At 35.9% G+C, this 18,150-nt stretch overlaps 1 protein-coding gene across 1 annotated transcript in view; it reads left to right on the top strand.

Moving 5' to 3' along the window:
• The first annotated feature begins 1,490 nt into the window (after positions 1-1,490).
• Positions 1,491-18,150, top strand: part of sstr1b (somatostatin receptor 1b) — a 39,609-nt gene continuing 22,949 nt past the window's right edge. Inside the window, exon 1 of the mRNA XM_022686235.2 lies at positions 1,491-1,687. The gene's annotated coding sequence lies outside the window, so the exon portion shown is untranslated. The remainder of the gene's footprint in view (positions 1,688-18,150) is intronic.

The raw sequence follows: 18,150 nt of genomic DNA, 5'->3' as shown, positions 1-18,150 counted from the left end.
TTTGAGAAAAGACAGACATAAAAAACAAGAAAGAGAGACAAAAAAAGAAAAGTAATAAATATATATATTTTTTATATTTGTAAAAAACAGACAAAGAGAAAAGATAAGAAAGAAAGAGATTTATAGCTATACATTTGTGTACAATATATATTAATGATTTAATCTGTAAACTTCTTACTACATTTCTTTTCAATTCCAAAAACAAATATAGTCATTTAGAGAGTTTAATTGCAAAAAATTAAAAGTGCCATGAAGCAAAGCTGAACTGCTTAAATCTTTGCACCAGGAGTGGCATTAGGTCACTTAAAAAGCAGTGTGTAAGACTGGCGGAGAGCCAATACACATAAAAGCCATTCCACCATATATTGATTTCTGAACTCTTAAATTCAGAAAATTAGAGTTGTTATTTCTATATGTATATGAACATGTTGCATTATTTTAAAGTGTGAACGCACTGCAACTTTTTGGACTTTTTTATTTTCTGTTAATACATGCTCTAAATGATCATTTTTAAATTTGTAATTTAGAAGAAATGTTGTAAGCAGTTCGCAGAATAAGAATAAGCACCGGCATCCATCAGAACCTATGAGCGACTGTTAAAATCCTCTAGCAGCTGTTAGAAATTATCACTGACCTTTAGAAACCACGGGCAATCTTTAGAATCCTCTGGCGACCGTTAGAAAACACCAGCGACTGTTAGAACACAAGGGTGACAATTAGAAAGCTCAAGCTACTGCTAGAACCCACCAGTGACCACTAGAATACTCTTGCGACCGTTAGAAACCATTGATGACCGTTAGACACCACTGGTGACTGTTAGAAACCACCGGCCAGAGAATCCTCCAGCAACCGTTAGAACCCACTGGCAACCATTAGAACCCACAGTTGACCATAATTAACCTCGGGTGTCCCCAAGAAACCACCAGTGAACGTTAGAATCCTCCGGCAACCATTAGAAACTATGGACAAGAGCTATAGATTTATATCCTGTTAAAAGGAGAGAAAGAGAGATTGAGAGAGGGAGACAAGAAAATAATTTAATAAAAATCTTATTATTTCTGTATAAAAGAAAGACAAAAATAAATAGAGGGGGTTGTAAAAAAATAAGTAATAAAGAAATCTATATGTTTATTTGTGTAAAATAGAGAGAGAAAAAGAGAGATAGATGAAAAGACTAAGAGAAATAGAAAAATAAGAAAATATGATTTGCTGTAAAAAAGCAAGACATAAATAAAGATAGTGAAAATTAAATAGATATATTTTGTATTTCTGTGAGAGAGAAAAAAAAGAAAAAGAGATAGAGTAGAGAGCATTGGGAAAAAGGAAAGAAAAGAGGAACACATCACACAAATAATCAGAACCTGCAACACATCCAAAGAGAGAGAGACAGGAGGGGAGAGAGAGAGAAGGAGACAGATAGAGGAGGGGAGAGAGAGGGAGAGCGAGAGAAATGAGGAGGGAAGAAAGAGAGATGCAGCAGAAGGCTGGCAGCTGAGTGGATGAGAGGACACACACTGGAGAAGGAGGAGGAGGAGAGAGGATGCCTCCTCTCTGTCTGCCTCTACAGCATCCCCAACCTGAGAGAGAACACACAGCGCGAGCATCGCACTCATCCTGCAGCCACTCCATCCGTCTCTCTTTCTCCTTCCACAGTCCTCTACACACGTTTTCATCTGCAGCTTGCACGGTAAGCTCTGTCTATTTACTTTATATATATATGTATTTAAAAAAAACACTTTTTAAATATAACATTGAACCCTTTCAATGTTCGTCTTTTAAGATATTTTAGAAATGTGTTAGTTGACATCCAGTGTAAACATGATTTGAAGAGTTTCTTTAAAGGACCCTGTTCATTTGTTGCTAATTGGTTGTTGGAAAAGAGCCCATTAAATGTCAACTTTGTTTTAAAACAATGTTTTTATTTTATTGTTGGTTTGTTTATTTAGGATATTTAAAATCTGATATTGTAATGGACCAAAAGTGCATTTTTATGTTACTGTTCTACCATTACATTAATGACAAAATAATCCTAAAATAATAATATTACAATTATTACTAAGACAATATATCATTCAAAAATGGTTATACTGATTGCATGTAATGACAAATGAAGCAACATGTAACAACCAGTGTGTTTACATGCACTAATGTTTAATCTGATTATTGCAGTCATCTGATTATTCCAGTAGCCATATAAACAGAATATTCTGTTTTCTGAGACTGAAACAAGCTATAGAAAATCTAATAAAGAGAGCTGGATTTTAGCTCAGTAATGGTATTTCTCTGTTAATGCACACTCTTATCTCAAAGTATTCTTCAATTTCTCAGTCTGTGCAAGAGTGAAAACTACGGAGCCCCTGAAGGGACATGGTTTATTTCATTTTTTTATGTAAAAAAGTCTTGAGCACCAAATAGTAAGTGGTGAGCACCACATGCTCTACTGGTGAGCACCACATACTAAGTGGTGGGCACTAAATAATGGTAGCTAGCAAGCTATAGTTTAAACTGAAAGATGTTCCACGGTGAAATAAAGTTGTTAGGTAGCTAGTCTGACTTTATTTCAGAGTGGAATGTTTTAGCTATTGTTAGCTAAAACATTCCCCACTGAAATAAAGTATTTATTGTTAGCTAACCTAGCTAACATTAGCTAAAACATTTCACACTGAAATAAAGTAGTTATTGTTAGCTAACCTAGCTAACATTAGCTAAAACATTCCCCACTGAAATAAAGTAACAAACATTAGCTAACCTAGCTAACGTTAGCTAAAACATTCCTCACTGAAATAAAGTAGTTAACGTTAGCTAACCTAGCTAATGTTAGCTTAAACATTCCCCACTGAAATAAAGTAGTTAACATTAGCTAAAACATTCCACAATGAAATGAAGTAGTTAACATAGATAGCTAACGTTAGCTAGGTTAGCTAACAATAACGACTTTATTTTAGTGTGGAATATTTTAGCCAACGTCCAGAGCTAATGCCCAGAGCTAACAATAGCCAGATAGTTAGTTAGCTAGTTAACTTTTATTAGAAGTGCACAAGGCAGGAGATATAATTTTGTAGAAAAAGCTTTCAGACACACACAAACACACACGTACACAAACACACACACACAGAGAGCAGCTACTTTCACCCAAGTCTTCCAAATATTGTACAGAGAGCAATGCAAGCCTTCTAAGCTAAGCTAACTTAGCTAGCATTAGATTAGCTGGCTAGATCTTTGCAGCCTACATTACAAATGGCTAGTTAAATATTATGGTTTAGATAACTGGATGGAGGATTGCACAGCATGTGAGTAAACTATGTGGTGCTCACTACTTACTATCTGGTGCTCAGCTCACCACTTACTGTCTGATGCTGACCATTTTTTTACGTAAAAGAAAATACACCACAACCCTTCAGGGGCTCTATAGAAAATAGAATGTGGTATTCTAAATAAGCAAGAAACCTTTAACTAACACAAATGGCAAAAAAAAATGTAAACAAAAAACTGAAACTGATAATTTAAGTAATCTTCATTACCTTGGACTTGATATAACACAGTAGCTTTGTAGAATTGTTGTAATTCTGCCACATTGGAGGGTTCTACTGTGGGTATTATGTTTTTTTACTGAATGCGATGTTACTTTCACGGCAGATATAATGGGACACACACACCTTCCAAAAAGACAGTCTCATCCGTCCATAGAGTATTTTTCTTAGGTAACATCGAGATGTTTTCTGGCAAAAATGAGATGAGCCTTAATGTTCTTTTTGCTCAGCAGTTGTTTTTGTCTTGTCGCTCTGTCTTGCAGGCCATTTTTGCCCAGTCTTTTTTCTATAATGGAATCATGAAAGCTTTGGATGTTGTTGTGGGGTCTTTTGTGACCTCTTGGATGAGTCGTCTCTGCACTCTTGGGGTAATTTCACTCCTGGAAAGGTGGATAATGGCTCTCACTGTAGTTCACTGGGGTCCCAAAACGTTTGAATTTTTAAACATATTTAAATTAGTTTGATGATCTCAAATATTTAGTAGAGTGAAAAAAATAAATAAAAAGAAACCATAAAAGTGGCGAAAATCAAACAATCTGTCATGTACAACACAGAGCAGTATGGGCACAACAGATTGTGCTGGTGACTCCTGTATCTACTGTAACTATAGATTAATCCTTACTTACAGAAGTAAAGTAGATATGCGGGAAATCTGTTACAGTCATTCTACTGCATGACAGGCATTTTGAGTTCCCTTTGTATGCATATCTGACAAGAAGGCAGAATTTGGCACAACACCTGAAAAGACATGTCACCGAACTGACAACATTCTGCAAACCAATCAGTGTCAAGTACAGGGCAGAGTTCTGTAGTGCATTCACTATACTGCAGTGTAAAACCAGACATACAAACCAGACCAGATGTACACAATGTAACAAATACACAAAACGAGAGTTCACAATTACATAATTGCTTTCTTTCTGTTTTTAAAATGTACACTTTCTTACATAACAAGCCAATTTCTTCACCATCTGTTAAGACAATGACTGAAAGGAACCTCCAAATCAATTTTATCAACAGGTTCAGAAGCTTAAACAAATCCATTCATTATAAGAGAGCACCACCTGTGCACACTTAAGCGTACAAAAGAAGCAAAATGAAGAAAAATGAAGGAAAACAGGGTGGTGTGTGGGGTGGAAGTCTTATAAAACAAGCACAATATAAACAGCATTTACTAAAATACCACACAAATACATACACGTTTTTTTTTTTTATTGGTTGGTTGTTTTTGGTTATTTGAGATCTTTACCATTTATTGCAGGAGTCAAAGTTATCAGAGTAGCTTTTATAAAGCCAGTAATACTGTCAAATCAATCATCAGCACCCTCGGGACACAGGCAGGAAATGAAAGAACACTTTATATCTTAGAGCCGGTTCCGCAGGTTCCAAATACGGAAACTCTTCTTTATAACTGCCTGCTGTCAAAAAACACTGCACTTTTCTTATCCATTAGCCAGACATTAATCATATTTGGGCAGCAAGGCATTGTGCTGAAAGCAAGCTCTGCTCTGAAGAAGTGAAATTAAGAAACAAACAGGCTGTAACGACCCACAGTCTTACTAGAATCTTCATTTCCTAGAAATGGCAAAATTGTGGATGAGCTTTTGATTGATGTTCACAATGTCCACTAACACATTACACAAGTCTGGAGTTAGAGCTGCACAATATTGGAAACATTTTACATTGCAAATGTACTTTTTTCAACTATATATATCATAATATTAAACAATGCGGGGCCCATGACATCACCAGCCCCGGCCCCTCTCCGGACCTATCAAGAGCTAAGTCAGCGCAGAGCACTCAAACCCGAGGAAAACAAGAAAACAAGGGTAATCGAACCTTTAATCGGGCATTTAAATGGCTTTTTAAAAGGTTAATAAGAGTGTTTTTCTGGGATTAAAAGCATGAATTTAGCTGTAACTGCAAATATCTGCGCAAAACTGTGCTGGATTGAAGTGTGCAGCTTTCGACACATGCATTTACAAGCTGGTGCCCAACCATATGGATGGAGGCCATGCGGTTACCTCGTGTTTACTCCTGCTGCCTCCCCCTCATGCTTCTCAGGCAGCAGCAGCCTGTCACTTACACAAACACAGAGACAGCCCTGTGTATTTACTTCTTGTGTCAAGAATCAAAATATTGCAACCTCACGTGTTTTTTAAGACATTTAATTGTTGTAAGTTACATCGCACCTCCTGCAATGTGACTATTGCACATGCACACATCGCGATGGCGATGCTTAAATGATGTATCGTGCAGCCCTAGATGGAGTATTTGTATTTTTAAGGGGTAATAGTAGATCAATATTGAATGAAGATTGTAAGATATAGACACTGTTTACACCTGGCATTAATATGCATAAAATGCATTGTGAAATTTGATTACAATTTGATAATTTAACCTATTGAGATAGTATCCTTATATGGGGACATTACATTTCTGCTTCTCTGCACCATTATACTTGATTTTTTTTAACTGTTGACCCTTTGGCCTCATGTGGAGACACTGCCTGGACCATCTAGTGATCAAATGACAACATTACACTCAATTGATTAAAAACAAGATAGCGTGAATCCCAGTCAAGAGCCTTTACAGCCATTACAGACAGAAACTTTTCATCCAATTTTTTGGCCATAGACCAGCTTGGGGCCCTAGGCAATTGACGGTTTGCTTGCCTTGTTGCAACTAGTCTGTCCCCATATAAGTTTTTTTTTTTTTTTAAGAATTTCTGTACAAAGATAAAGCTAGGAAAAAAAATGCAGACCAAGCAAAAGTTTGGGTCTCAGGAGGTTCAACTACATTGTAGGGGGGTCAGTTTAATTCCTAATAATTAGTAGTTTAATCATTTAATAAATAATTGTATTATCACTTTTGATTTTGGCTTCTCTTTCTCTTTTTGTTCCCCTTTGGTTTTGTTGCTTTGATGCAAAAACTATTTATTGTTCCACCACGTTGTAGATGGATGAACTGCCACCATTACTAGAACAGTACAACAGTACAACAAAAAATGTGCTGGGGTATTTTTTTGTGGGAAAGCAAAAACAGATCTCACCTGGTCACACCTGACAGACTCACCTGACCAGCTAAGGTCATTGCAGTGAAATGGTCAGCAGAGGGAGATGCCGTAAACCGTACAAGCATTTTTTTTTCTCTTACAAAATAGTTAAGACAATAAATATTGACTTCTTCTTTTGTATACAGTATGTTTTTTTCACTATATTGTTAATAAATACTTAAGTCATCCAGACTATGAAGGAACACATAAGGAATCATGTAGTAACTAATGAGTGTTAAACAAACCAAAATACTCTGTGAAGCATTTAGGTGGTCTTATCTGGGGTTCTGTTAACTTGTGGTTCCTGAGGCTTGTAACTCTTATAAACTAATCCTGTACAACAGAGACTACTACTAATTACTGTCAGTTTCATCATATGGCTAGTAGTGCGCTTTGCGACTACACTTGAAGATACATTCAAAGCTTTACTTTTTTTTCTCGGATTGACTGATCTTCATTTCTTAAATTAATTATTTTCTTTACTTAGTTAAGTATTACTTGGCATAATATGGATTGAAAAAATATTCAAATAGGGCTGTTCACTGTATACCAACTGTACCTTTTCACAACTTTACAACTGATGCTCTCAAACACATTAAGAGGCAAAAAATTAACTCTTGACAAGTTCTGCACAGCTGTTAACTGAAAGCTGAACATTCCAGGTGACTCTACGTCATAAAGCTGACTGAGAAAATCCAACTGTCACGTCTGGTGCTGTTAGTTCCTGTGTCCCTTCCACACCCGGCTCTAACAGAGGTTCTCAGGTCAACAACTACATTACCCAGAATGCACCACCCGCTGACATCACGCACTCACCTGATCATGTGACACCTCACCTGCTTCCTCCAGGAAGTCCTGAATACTGATTACTGGCACTATAAAAGAGCACTCCACACAAACACCCACGCCGCGTATTGTAGGTTCTCCTCATTACAAAGCGTTTCTTTATCTCTTGTCTCAGTTTATCTTGTGTATGACCTTGCCTTTGTTTTCTCGACGCCGATTATTGCCTTTGCCTCTGATATTGGATTGCTTGTGTATTACCTGGACTGTGTTTTCACTACTGCCTCTTGGATTACCTCTGACATTGGATCTCTCGTGTATGAACTCTGGACTGTCTCTCATTTATGGTATGGTTTTGTCTACATTGCTCTGGTTTCTGGTGATTAACTGTTTTCTGTATCAACCACGTATTACATCTGTTTATTTTTATAATAAACATATATTTTTATCAGTATCTGCACGTGTCTGCAATCCTGTGCTCATCATGACACCAACCAACATGTGCAAATCTGTCATCTAAGCAAGAGGTGCTACTTTGCAGAATGTAAAATATAAAACATATTCTGCACTGTTGAAAAAAAATTGGTTTACTAAATAATTGCTATAATTCTTTCAGTCCAGTAAGTCTAATTAACTTGCTTGCTGCCACATATTAATTTTTTAGGTTAAACTGACAGTTTTTTGTTCCAGGTGCAGGGACGTTTAGCATTCATAAGAAGCAGTGAATGACATTCTCTTTTTAAATCACCTCAGTGTTGAATGTCACTCCTACACACTTCTTTAGATTTTACATAATAAGAACTCAGACCGGTCATTGAGCGTGTCCTCTAAAGTTGTCCAGTTGAATTCTTTTCCATCTCAATGTTCAACAGCGGTGCTGAGAATAAGATGTGTTTTTCCTCCGAGCTAACCGCTAATGATTATGCACACTTCTATAGAGAGGACAGTTGTACATTCAAGGACACTTTTGCTTTGTGTCACCAGACAGTGTGAAAATATTTTCCTATCAACAAGGTGGCCTTGTGTTAAAACACAGATTCCACTTTGTTTTTATTGATAAGGTCCTTTGTTCTGTTGGTTATGTGTTTTGCCTTACTGCCTCGCTGCACGATGAAATTTAAGAGAGTAATTCCAAGCTTAGACTACACGAAATATTTGTCCCTCACAATGTTCACTATGTCAGATTAAGCAGTTATTTTCGTTTTGTGTCGTTTTCGGGGAACTGGCATCACTATACATTAGTCACCGAGCAATCATCGTCCGCATCCTCGCGTGAGTTCATAGGTCATTGCGGGGAAGAAGCATAGAATCTGAGAATCACGGCTACAAAAGCCCTTTGTGTGATGGAAGCGCTTTTGTGCTCAGAAAAACAAAAAAAGTGGGAAAAGTGACTGTGGGCTCGTTCCTGGGTGACCCAAATTGACTTACATGGTTTTTGTACTCCAGAGAGAATGTAAGGTATGGTAATGTGACTACTTAGGTGTCAGTGCCTGTAAACAGAATATTTCATGGATGAAGTAGATCATGAGATTATATTTCTGTTTCTCTGGTCCACAAATTAAGCAACTGCAGTTTGTTGACATTGATTCGAGTTGCATTTGTGTTAGGTCTCCTGTGGTCAAGGCTTCTCTGCAGTCAACCTTAGTGTACCATTTTTTCATTCGCTCTCCATCATAGAAGAATTGGTACAGTCATCTTGTGTGTTCTTTGAGTTTTTCATCTTCTAAGTAGCTAGCCCTGACATCCATCCATTGTTCATTTTCTGGTGTATTTTAGAACAATAGTTCTTTATAATTCTACTTCTACATTTTAGGGATATGTTGCCAAGAAGGTTTCGAACTGAGAAATGTTAGAAAAAGAGAGTGAGAGTTAGTTACGGGATTTAATCCATATTTTAACATAAGTAAAAAGTTATCTGCCTTCGGAACTCAACAGTAGGAACTCTGTGTTCGCATCACTAAATACACACCATAATACATCAGTAAACTCTGTAAAAAAAAAATGAATTATTGGAGAAAGTTTGGTAGTTTGGAGACCAAACTTTCATTAACATAATTAATTTGTTGAAAAAATATGAATGTATTAAAAATTTCAGATGAATAAGTTGACACATTAACATTGATAACACTAGAATATTCTGAATGCAGTTTTCTGTAAGTAAGCAGACAAATGTTGGTGGAGAATGTATCATTCTGCTGCTATGTTTGAGATATATCATCAATAAATATTAGCAAGCTCATTAATGAAAGCAGTCATGCAAGCCTAAGCCATGATACTACCTTCACCATGTTTGACCAGTGATTTGTTTTAATGGTTTAAAACAAAACAAATCCTGAGATCCTCCTTTGCATTGCTTTGGTAGCCAAAGATAATCATCTCTGTATTCCTGTGAAATGTCTTCTTTCTTTCCAGTGCATTCTTACTAGCTTCGGTATGGTTATATTCTGCTACTGAAGTCTCTTTCAGACAGTGATTCATTCACCCCTGCCCTGTGGAGGTAATTGGGAAAACTACTGGCTGAGTTGGGCTTTTTCTTCACATCCCTCAGCCTTTGTTTCTGTTCATCAGTTGTTGTTTTTCTTAGCCAACATGATTGAGGTTCGATGAACATTTCCAATAGTATTGGCTTTGTCCAGTGCTTGTTCAATGGCTCTGATCTATTGTCCTTCATTTCTCTGCTTTAAAATGGTTTTCTTTTCTCCACTATACAACTCTTTGCTCTTTATATTGATTTATTATTTTAGAAAACAAATTAAGTAACTGCAGGTGAAATCGTCTGTTGACATTGATTCGAGTTCCATTTGTGTTAGGTGTCCTGTGTTAAAGGCTTCTCTTAAACCTTAGTGCACCATATTTTCATTCGCCTTCTATTATAGAAGAATTGGTACAATCATCTTGTGTGTTCTTTAAGTTTTTTTTTTATCTTCTAAGTAGCTAGCCCTGACATCCATGCATTGTTCATTTTTTGGTGTATTTTAGAACAATAGTTCTTTTTAATTCTAGGTCTATATTTTAGGGATCTATTGCCAAGAAATTTTTCGAATTGCAATGCTATTTGGAAAAATCATAAAGCTTACTAAACACAATAAACGATAAAAAAAAAATATTTAATTTTTATAGAAGTGCTGTGCAACAGATGTTTAATGCAACATGCCAGATGTCTCAGCATTGTCTCAGAGTTGTAGAGGTTCCTAAGGGTGTTCTGTGATAATCAAACCCATGCAGCTTGAATATTTTCATGCAGTTCTTGCAGAATTTACATTAGGGTCAGGGTGTTAATAGTGCATCCAAAAGCATCCAACACATTTCCAATGAGTGGTCTGATATAGGTCTGGCAGTGCAGCTGACCGTGGCATAGTACCTGTGTCTTAAGACGGCAAACTCTCAAGACTGCTGCAGTCTGTGGATAAGCTTTGTCCTGTTTAAACCACCCAGTTTCATTACATTACATTACATTGCATTGCATTTGGCAGACGCTTTTGTCCAAAGCGACTTACAATAGTCAAGTACAAAGTAATAGGAATTAAGATAAACCATTTTTAGACAGGGCTTTAAAGGAGGTCGAAGGGATATAAAGGGATAGAGAAGTGAAGGAGGGGAAGAAGGAAATGAGGTTAGAAGTAGTTAGTATGTTAGAGGTGTTAGGAGAGTAAGTGCTCTTTGAAGAGCTCCGTCTTCAGGAGTCTCTTAAAGATAGAGAGAGATTCTCCTGATCTGGTAGTGGAAGGTAGTTTGTTCCACCATTGGGGAACTCTGTATGAGAACAGTCTGGATTGCTTTGTGTGAGTGTTTGTTTGGCAAAGCGAGGCGACGTTCATTGGAGGAGCGCAGCGGCCGGGAGGTAGCGTAAGCCTTCAGGAGTGATCAGTGCAGGTAGGAAGGAGCCTGTTCTGTCATCACCTTGTAGGCGATTGTAAGAGTTTTAAATTTGATACGAGCATCAACTGGTAGCCAGTGGAGCTCAATGAGCAGCGGGGTGACATGTGTCCGTTTTGGCTGGTTGAAGACCAGACGTGCTGCTGCATTCTGGATCATTTAGTTTCATTACTATTGTTTGATTCGTTATGGGTGCATTTATGAAATCTTGGTTTAATGTAAGGAATCTCCTCACTTTTCTACTATTTTACCAGTTTTATTGCTTTCAGTGCTCCCCAAGATTATAAAGTAAGTTCATTTCTATTACTTTCACTGCGCTGCTAAACACACGTCGTAAACACACGTAACCGTGCAACAAAAACACCTGTCTGTAACATATGTGTGGATTCAAACTAAAGATGCCATGTTTTAAGCTGTTTGACTCTTTTTGATATACTGTGGATTTATCTGAAAAAAAAAGAATTCCCAATCTATTATATCATGTTATATCATATGATTATATCATATTTTTATCCCACACTCAGTATTGCATTTTTGTAATCAGACTATCTAGATTTTATGCTAAAACCGTAACACTGTTTACCACAAGCAAATAAATTGATCAATTAATAAATAATGAGGTAATTTTGATCTTCATAATATGGGCCCTAAGGTTAGTTCTAGACCATTATTCAGAAACTCAGTTACAATTATCTGTTAATAAGATATTCAGCTGTACTTATGCTTGCATGATGAGCAGATGCTATTCTGTTTTTTTTTTTTTTAGGCAGCAGCATTAATTATGCATATGCCATTATTTAAATTAGAACATCAATTTATTTTTACAAATTAGATATGGCTATCAAATTGATGTCTACTGTGTTTTGCTTTCTTTTTTTTTTCAGAAACCAAACCTTTTCAGTGCTATATTGTTTGCCTTTGCAATAAATCCAGGCCTCTTTAGGATTTCTTGTTTTTTTTGCTTAAATCACTTAAATAGGACCTGCCTGTCAATGCGCAGTAGACCAAAATATATTCAAAAGGTAGACATCATGCCAATATCCAAAGAAATTCAGGAACAAGTGAAAAAGAAGGTATTCAAGATTTATCAGTCTGGAAAAGTTTATAAAGCCATTTTCAAAGGTTAGGACTCCAGCAAACCACAGTAAGAGCAATTATCCACAAATGGCAAATTTGTGGAATAGTAGTGAACCTTCCCAGGAGTGGCTGGCCACCCAAAATTACTGTAAGAGCACAGCAACGACTCATCCAAGAGGTCACAAAAGACCCTACAACAACATCCAAAGAACTGCAGGCCTCACTTGCCTCAGTTAAGGTCAACGTTCCTGACTCCACCATAAGAAAGAGATCATCCTTGATGACCCCCAAGACTTTTGGAAAAAAAATCTGTGGACCAACGAGACAAAGGTTGAACTAAAAGGTGTGTGTCTCATTACATCTGGTGTAAAAGTAGCAAACAGTCCTGTCTGGCCATCATCATGTGACCTCAAGCTGAAACGAACTTGGGTTCTACAGCAGGACAATGATCTAAAACAAACCAGCAAGTCCACCTCTGAATGGCTGAAGAAAAACAATGTAAAGACCTTTGGAGCGGCCTAGTCAAAGTCCTGACCTGAATCTTAATGAGATGTTGTGGCAAAAAAGAGATGAAAAAAATCCTCCACAGTCCTGATCAAAGACTCATTGCAAGTTACTGCAAATGCTTGATTGCAGTTGTTGCTGCTAGAATAAAAACAGGGTAGAAAAAAACAGTTATTAGGTTTAGGTGGCCATGTTTGTTTTAGATTTTTTTAAAAACCTAAACCTTAAAAAAAAAAAAAAGAAAACCTTCATTTAAAATTTGCATTTTGTGTTGTGCAACTTGTGTTGTGTTTGATGATCTGAAACATTTAACAGACAAACATGAAATAAGAAATCATGAAGGGAGCAAACACTTTTTTACACCACTGGAAATTAGTGTAGAGGGTTTGAAATGGCAGCAGGAGAGAGAGAGAGAGAGAGAGAGAGAGAGAGAGAGAGAATAGATGGACTAATACCAACCCGCTCTTTTCTTCAGGGAACTCTATTTCATGCCTGCAGTAAGGTGTATCAATGGTAAATTCAAATGCTGGCCTGAAGGTACTTCAATTTCCTTTTTTCTCTGTGATAGCAGTACTGCTAGCAGATAGATGGAGGACACTCCAGGTCATCTGGGTGGTTCTCAGGTAGGAAGCTGTCACATAAACTGATTTAGGATGGTTGGATTATATTAAATTGCTTTCTTCCTTCTTCCTTATGCTCAGTCCAAGCTCACTATCCACTACTTCCATAACCTATCAACACTGTCTAATGTAGACCTGTCAGTATAACCAGTTTTTTTTAACAATATATTATTGCAAGGACAATATATTTCCATTGCTGTAATGATAATACAATAACATAATAATGCATTATATCCTTACTTTTTAAGAGCAGAAATGTTTGATAACTACAATATAAAATGTATAAATATCCTAAACAATAAAATAACTATATACATGAATGAGCTTGTATTGCTAAGTAAACTAAGTAAGTAAAGCAAATAATGAGGCCAGCAAAAAATGTTGAAATAAAAAACTTAAAAAACAAACAAAAAAAAATGTATTTAAAAGAGTACATTTTATATTTTAGATTCCTCAAAGCAGTCTGTGTCTTGTCAAGAGTTAATTACTTAATGTGTTTGTAATCTTCCTAAACTCTACACCCTAACTGTGAGCTGCAACCATGGTAATGGGCAAGCTGGCAATTTTTTCTGCTCAACAGGTAATCATTGAGCTTCAGTAAGGTTACTTACCATAGCATAGATAGTATTTGTATCATTTGCACACAAGAAGGATCCTGTTTCTCTTGTTGAAGAACTTTCCCTGCTTCCAGCCTGGTTTCACTTCTATTTACATCACAGGTTGTACTGTTCACAAAAGCATTTGATGTTGTGGTCGAAGAACAGCATATGTAATGTATCATCATGTGCCTGAACCAAATTTTATACACTTATTATAGTGTCACTGTTTCATTTTTATTGGCTGATCATTTTTAAGCGCCCTATCGTAACCCTGCTTAAGTCACGTCACAATGCTCGTCTTGTCAACGTTGTATTTTTACACCTTGTGCCCATGCCGTTAAAATAGTGTCAGAGTTTATGTATAAGTCTACACCAATAGACAATAGGCAATTGATCGGTGTGCTACACATCCCTAACATAGGGTTCTGTGCATGCCCAAAACTTACAGTTTAATTCAAATGATCAAAATAAAATGTGTGTTTAGGTAATGTGTGTATGTGTATGAGTTATGAAAGCCTGTGATGATCAAATTATCTAAATTTTTCAGAAAGAAATTTGCCAATTGGTCATATTGAAATGGAAAACTGAGATTAAACATGATTCAGACATTGAATCCCTCGTTCTTGTCTGTGCTTGGCTTTAAACATACATGAAAAAGGGAGGTTAATTTGAAGACATCATTATATTGCCACAAGGTGGAGTATGGTCACTTATGTGTCTGTAGAAATCGTTTCTGAGAACACACTTTACTCACATCTATACTTGTATTACCAGAGTGTGCACACTAACATATGACCTGTATACTTAGTGTATATGTATTGTATGTTAATGTAATTTTTATTGCATATTGTATTAATTATGTTATTAATTAAACAACAACACAAATTAAGTATAGAACTATTTTAGTATATATATCTTTTTTTCAAAAAGGGCTGGTATAACACAAAAAAACACTAAATACTAATTATCCAAATATATACAGTAGCTTTTGTGACTGCCTAAGACTTTGTGTATACAGTGGTGTGAAAGAGTTTTTGCCCCCTACAGATTTTTTTTTTGTACTTGCTGTTTTGTCATACTGATATTTTTTCAGATTACTAAACTAACTTTAATATCAGACAAAAATAAATATAAAATATAAATAAATAAATATAAAAAATATATAATTTTATTTATTAAAGGAAAAAAAAAACTTTCCAAACCAATCTAGCCCTGTGTGAAAAAGTGTTTGCCCCCTTATAATGCCACCTAATAACGTGTTTGTGCCATCCTTGGAGGTAACAACTGCAATCAAGCTTTACTGATAACTGCCAACGAGTCTTTCACATCTCTGTGGAGGGATTTTGCTCCACTTTTCTTTACAGAATTGTTTTAATTCAGATACAATAGAGGGTTTTCAAGCATAAACTTCCTGTTTAGGATCATTCCACAGCATCTCAATCAGACTTTGACTAGGCCACTCCAAAACCTTCATTTAGTTTTTTTAACCCATTGAGAGGTGAACTTGTTTGTGTGCTTTGGATCATTGTCCTGCTGCAGAACCCAAGTACACCTGAACTTGAGGTTACGAACAGATGGCTGTATATTCTCCTTCAGGATACAGCAGAATTCCTGGTTCCCTCTATTTCAGCAAGTTGTTCAAACCCTGAAGCAGCAAAGCAGCTTCAGATCATCACACTACCACCACCATGTTTTACATTCAGTATGATGTTCTTTTTTTTTAATTATGTGTTAGTTTTACCCAAGATGTTACGGGACACACTCCTTCCAAAAGGTTCAACTTTTGTCACGTCAGTCTAAAGAATATTTACCCAAAGTTCTGGGGATCGTCAAGATGTTTGCTGGTAAATGTGAGATGGGTTGTTGTGTTCTTTTTGGTCAGCAGTGTTTTTTGCCTTAAAATTCCTCCATGGAGACCATTTTCAACCAGTCTCTTTCTTATTATTAAATCATTAACACTGATCTTAACTGAGGCAAGTGTTGCCTGCAGTTCTTTAGATGTTGTTCTGGGTTCTTTGTGCCTCCTGGATGAGTTGTCCATGCCCTTTTGGAGTAATTCTGGTCAGCCGGCCATTCCTGGGAAGGTTCACCAATGTTCCATGTTTTCTCCATTAGTGAATAACAGCTCTCACTGTGGTTCTCTGGAGTCCCAAAGCTATAGAAATAATTTTGTAACCTTTTCTAAACTGATAGATGATCAATGACTTTGTTCTTATCTGTTCTAGAATTTTTACAGATTGGGGCATAATGTGCTGCTTTTGAGATCTTTTATCTGCTTAATGTTGTCAGACGGGTTCTATGTAAGTGATTTCTTGATTCTACAGTTCTGGCAGTAATCAGGCCTGGATGTGTTTAGTAGTAAATTTAACTCAGCTTTCCAAACAGTGTGATTAATCACGGTTTATTTATCGGGGACAAATACTTTTTCACAAAGAGCTAGATTAGTTTGTATATTTTTCTTCCCTTAATAAATGAAATAATCATTTAAAAAGTATTTTTGTATTCTTACTCAGGTTATATTGTCTGATATTAAAGTTTGTTTGATAATCTGAAAAATGTAAGTATGATAAAAATGCAAAAACAAAAGAATACCATTACCGACTGAAAGGGGCATATAGTTTTTCACGCCACTGTATTATTAGATAATACACTGGCCCATATACACTGACATTTGTCCATAATCCTGTTTTATATTTGACAGTGTGTAAAGCTTGAAAGTCTCTGTGTCGGCATGCAATGCTATGAGAGCACGAGCTGCTTCTGTTCTGCACTTTGATCAAATTTCTGACACCCGTGTGAAACGCAGCCATAAAGCGCGATAGGAGAATGATATGATTTCAGTGCAAGCCACTGTATAGAGACGTGAGGGGCATGAGAACACACAGTGTCTTCTCTTTTAATATTCTACCCAACAACTTGCATTTGCAGAGTCTCTTGTCTTTCTTCAAAATGGTATTAAGCCAATAAACAGCCTAATACCAGTAGCTGTTCTCTCTCTCTCTCTCACTCTCTGTCTCTCTTTCTCTCTCTCTTTCTCTTCAGCAACACTGACACTCATCCATAATCCATAACCTCACATGACTGTCTAGCTAATAATATGATAGGACTGAAAGTAAATGTGCTATTAACTCTTTGATGTGCAACATATGCACACCCCCTCTAATACATAACACAGGTCAAAAATGCCTCACATTCATTCCCCATGTTATTTCATTCTGGTTGAGTTTTTCTTTTTTCCATGTTTTAATATCAATTTATTTAATGATTAAATATTCTAAGTTTTCTTTGAATATCTTGTTTTTAATCACCACTGATATTTTTTTTACATTTTTAATTTAATACTTTATGAAAAAATAGTTTTTTTTTTATATCACTACATTGTATTTACACAAATGGGTCAAAATTACCCAGGTTCATTTTCTATGTTAATTCATGATTGGCTGAGTTTTTTTTTTTTGCACAAATCTAAATTTTTATTTTCCTGGTCAGGTTTACAGGGTGGTTAGGAAGGTAGATGCCAGTTCAGATACTATAGGCAGAGTGAGTTTGAACCAAGCATTTTTATTATTTAATATTAAAATGTTATTTTTTAGTAATTTATAGTAATTATTATTAGCTACTCTATTTTAGTTAAATTTTTAGTTCTATTTTAGTTTAGCTAAATCTACTACATAATGTTTAGTTAAAACTACTTAGATACATTAATACATTGCTGGCTATATGAGTAAGTAGCTTATTTTTTGAACCACAAAATAAATCCATTATATTAAGTATTGTAATAAAAGCGCTATTCTTTTTTGTTTAAAACATTTTATTTTATTTGTTTTGCTATTTTCTGTGTAACTTTCTTTATAAAATTGTTTGTTTGCAGTTTATGGTAGATTTTGTGTTACATTATTTATTTATTTATTTATTTATTAATTATACACAATATGTGTATAAAAGTCAGAATCTTGGTAATTTACTATTTGCTATTATTTTCAAAATCTACAAAGTTGTACAGGTTTGTTTCTACTGAATGTTTGAAACTGCTATATTATATTAAACTTTACCGTTTATTTTGTTTAAGTACTTTACAAAAGCTGTCCTTCTGTCAGGAATTGCAG

Source organism: Astyanax mexicanus, chromosome 8 (genome assembly GCF_023375975.1).
Source record: "Astyanax mexicanus isolate ESR-SI-001 chromosome 8, AstMex3_surface, whole genome shotgun sequence".
NCBI lineage: Eukaryota > Metazoa > Chordata > Actinopteri > Characiformes > Acestrorhamphidae > Astyanax > Astyanax mexicanus.
The sequence above is the reverse complement of the archived record's forward strand: the minus strand, read 5'-3'. Positions and strand labels throughout refer to the sequence as shown.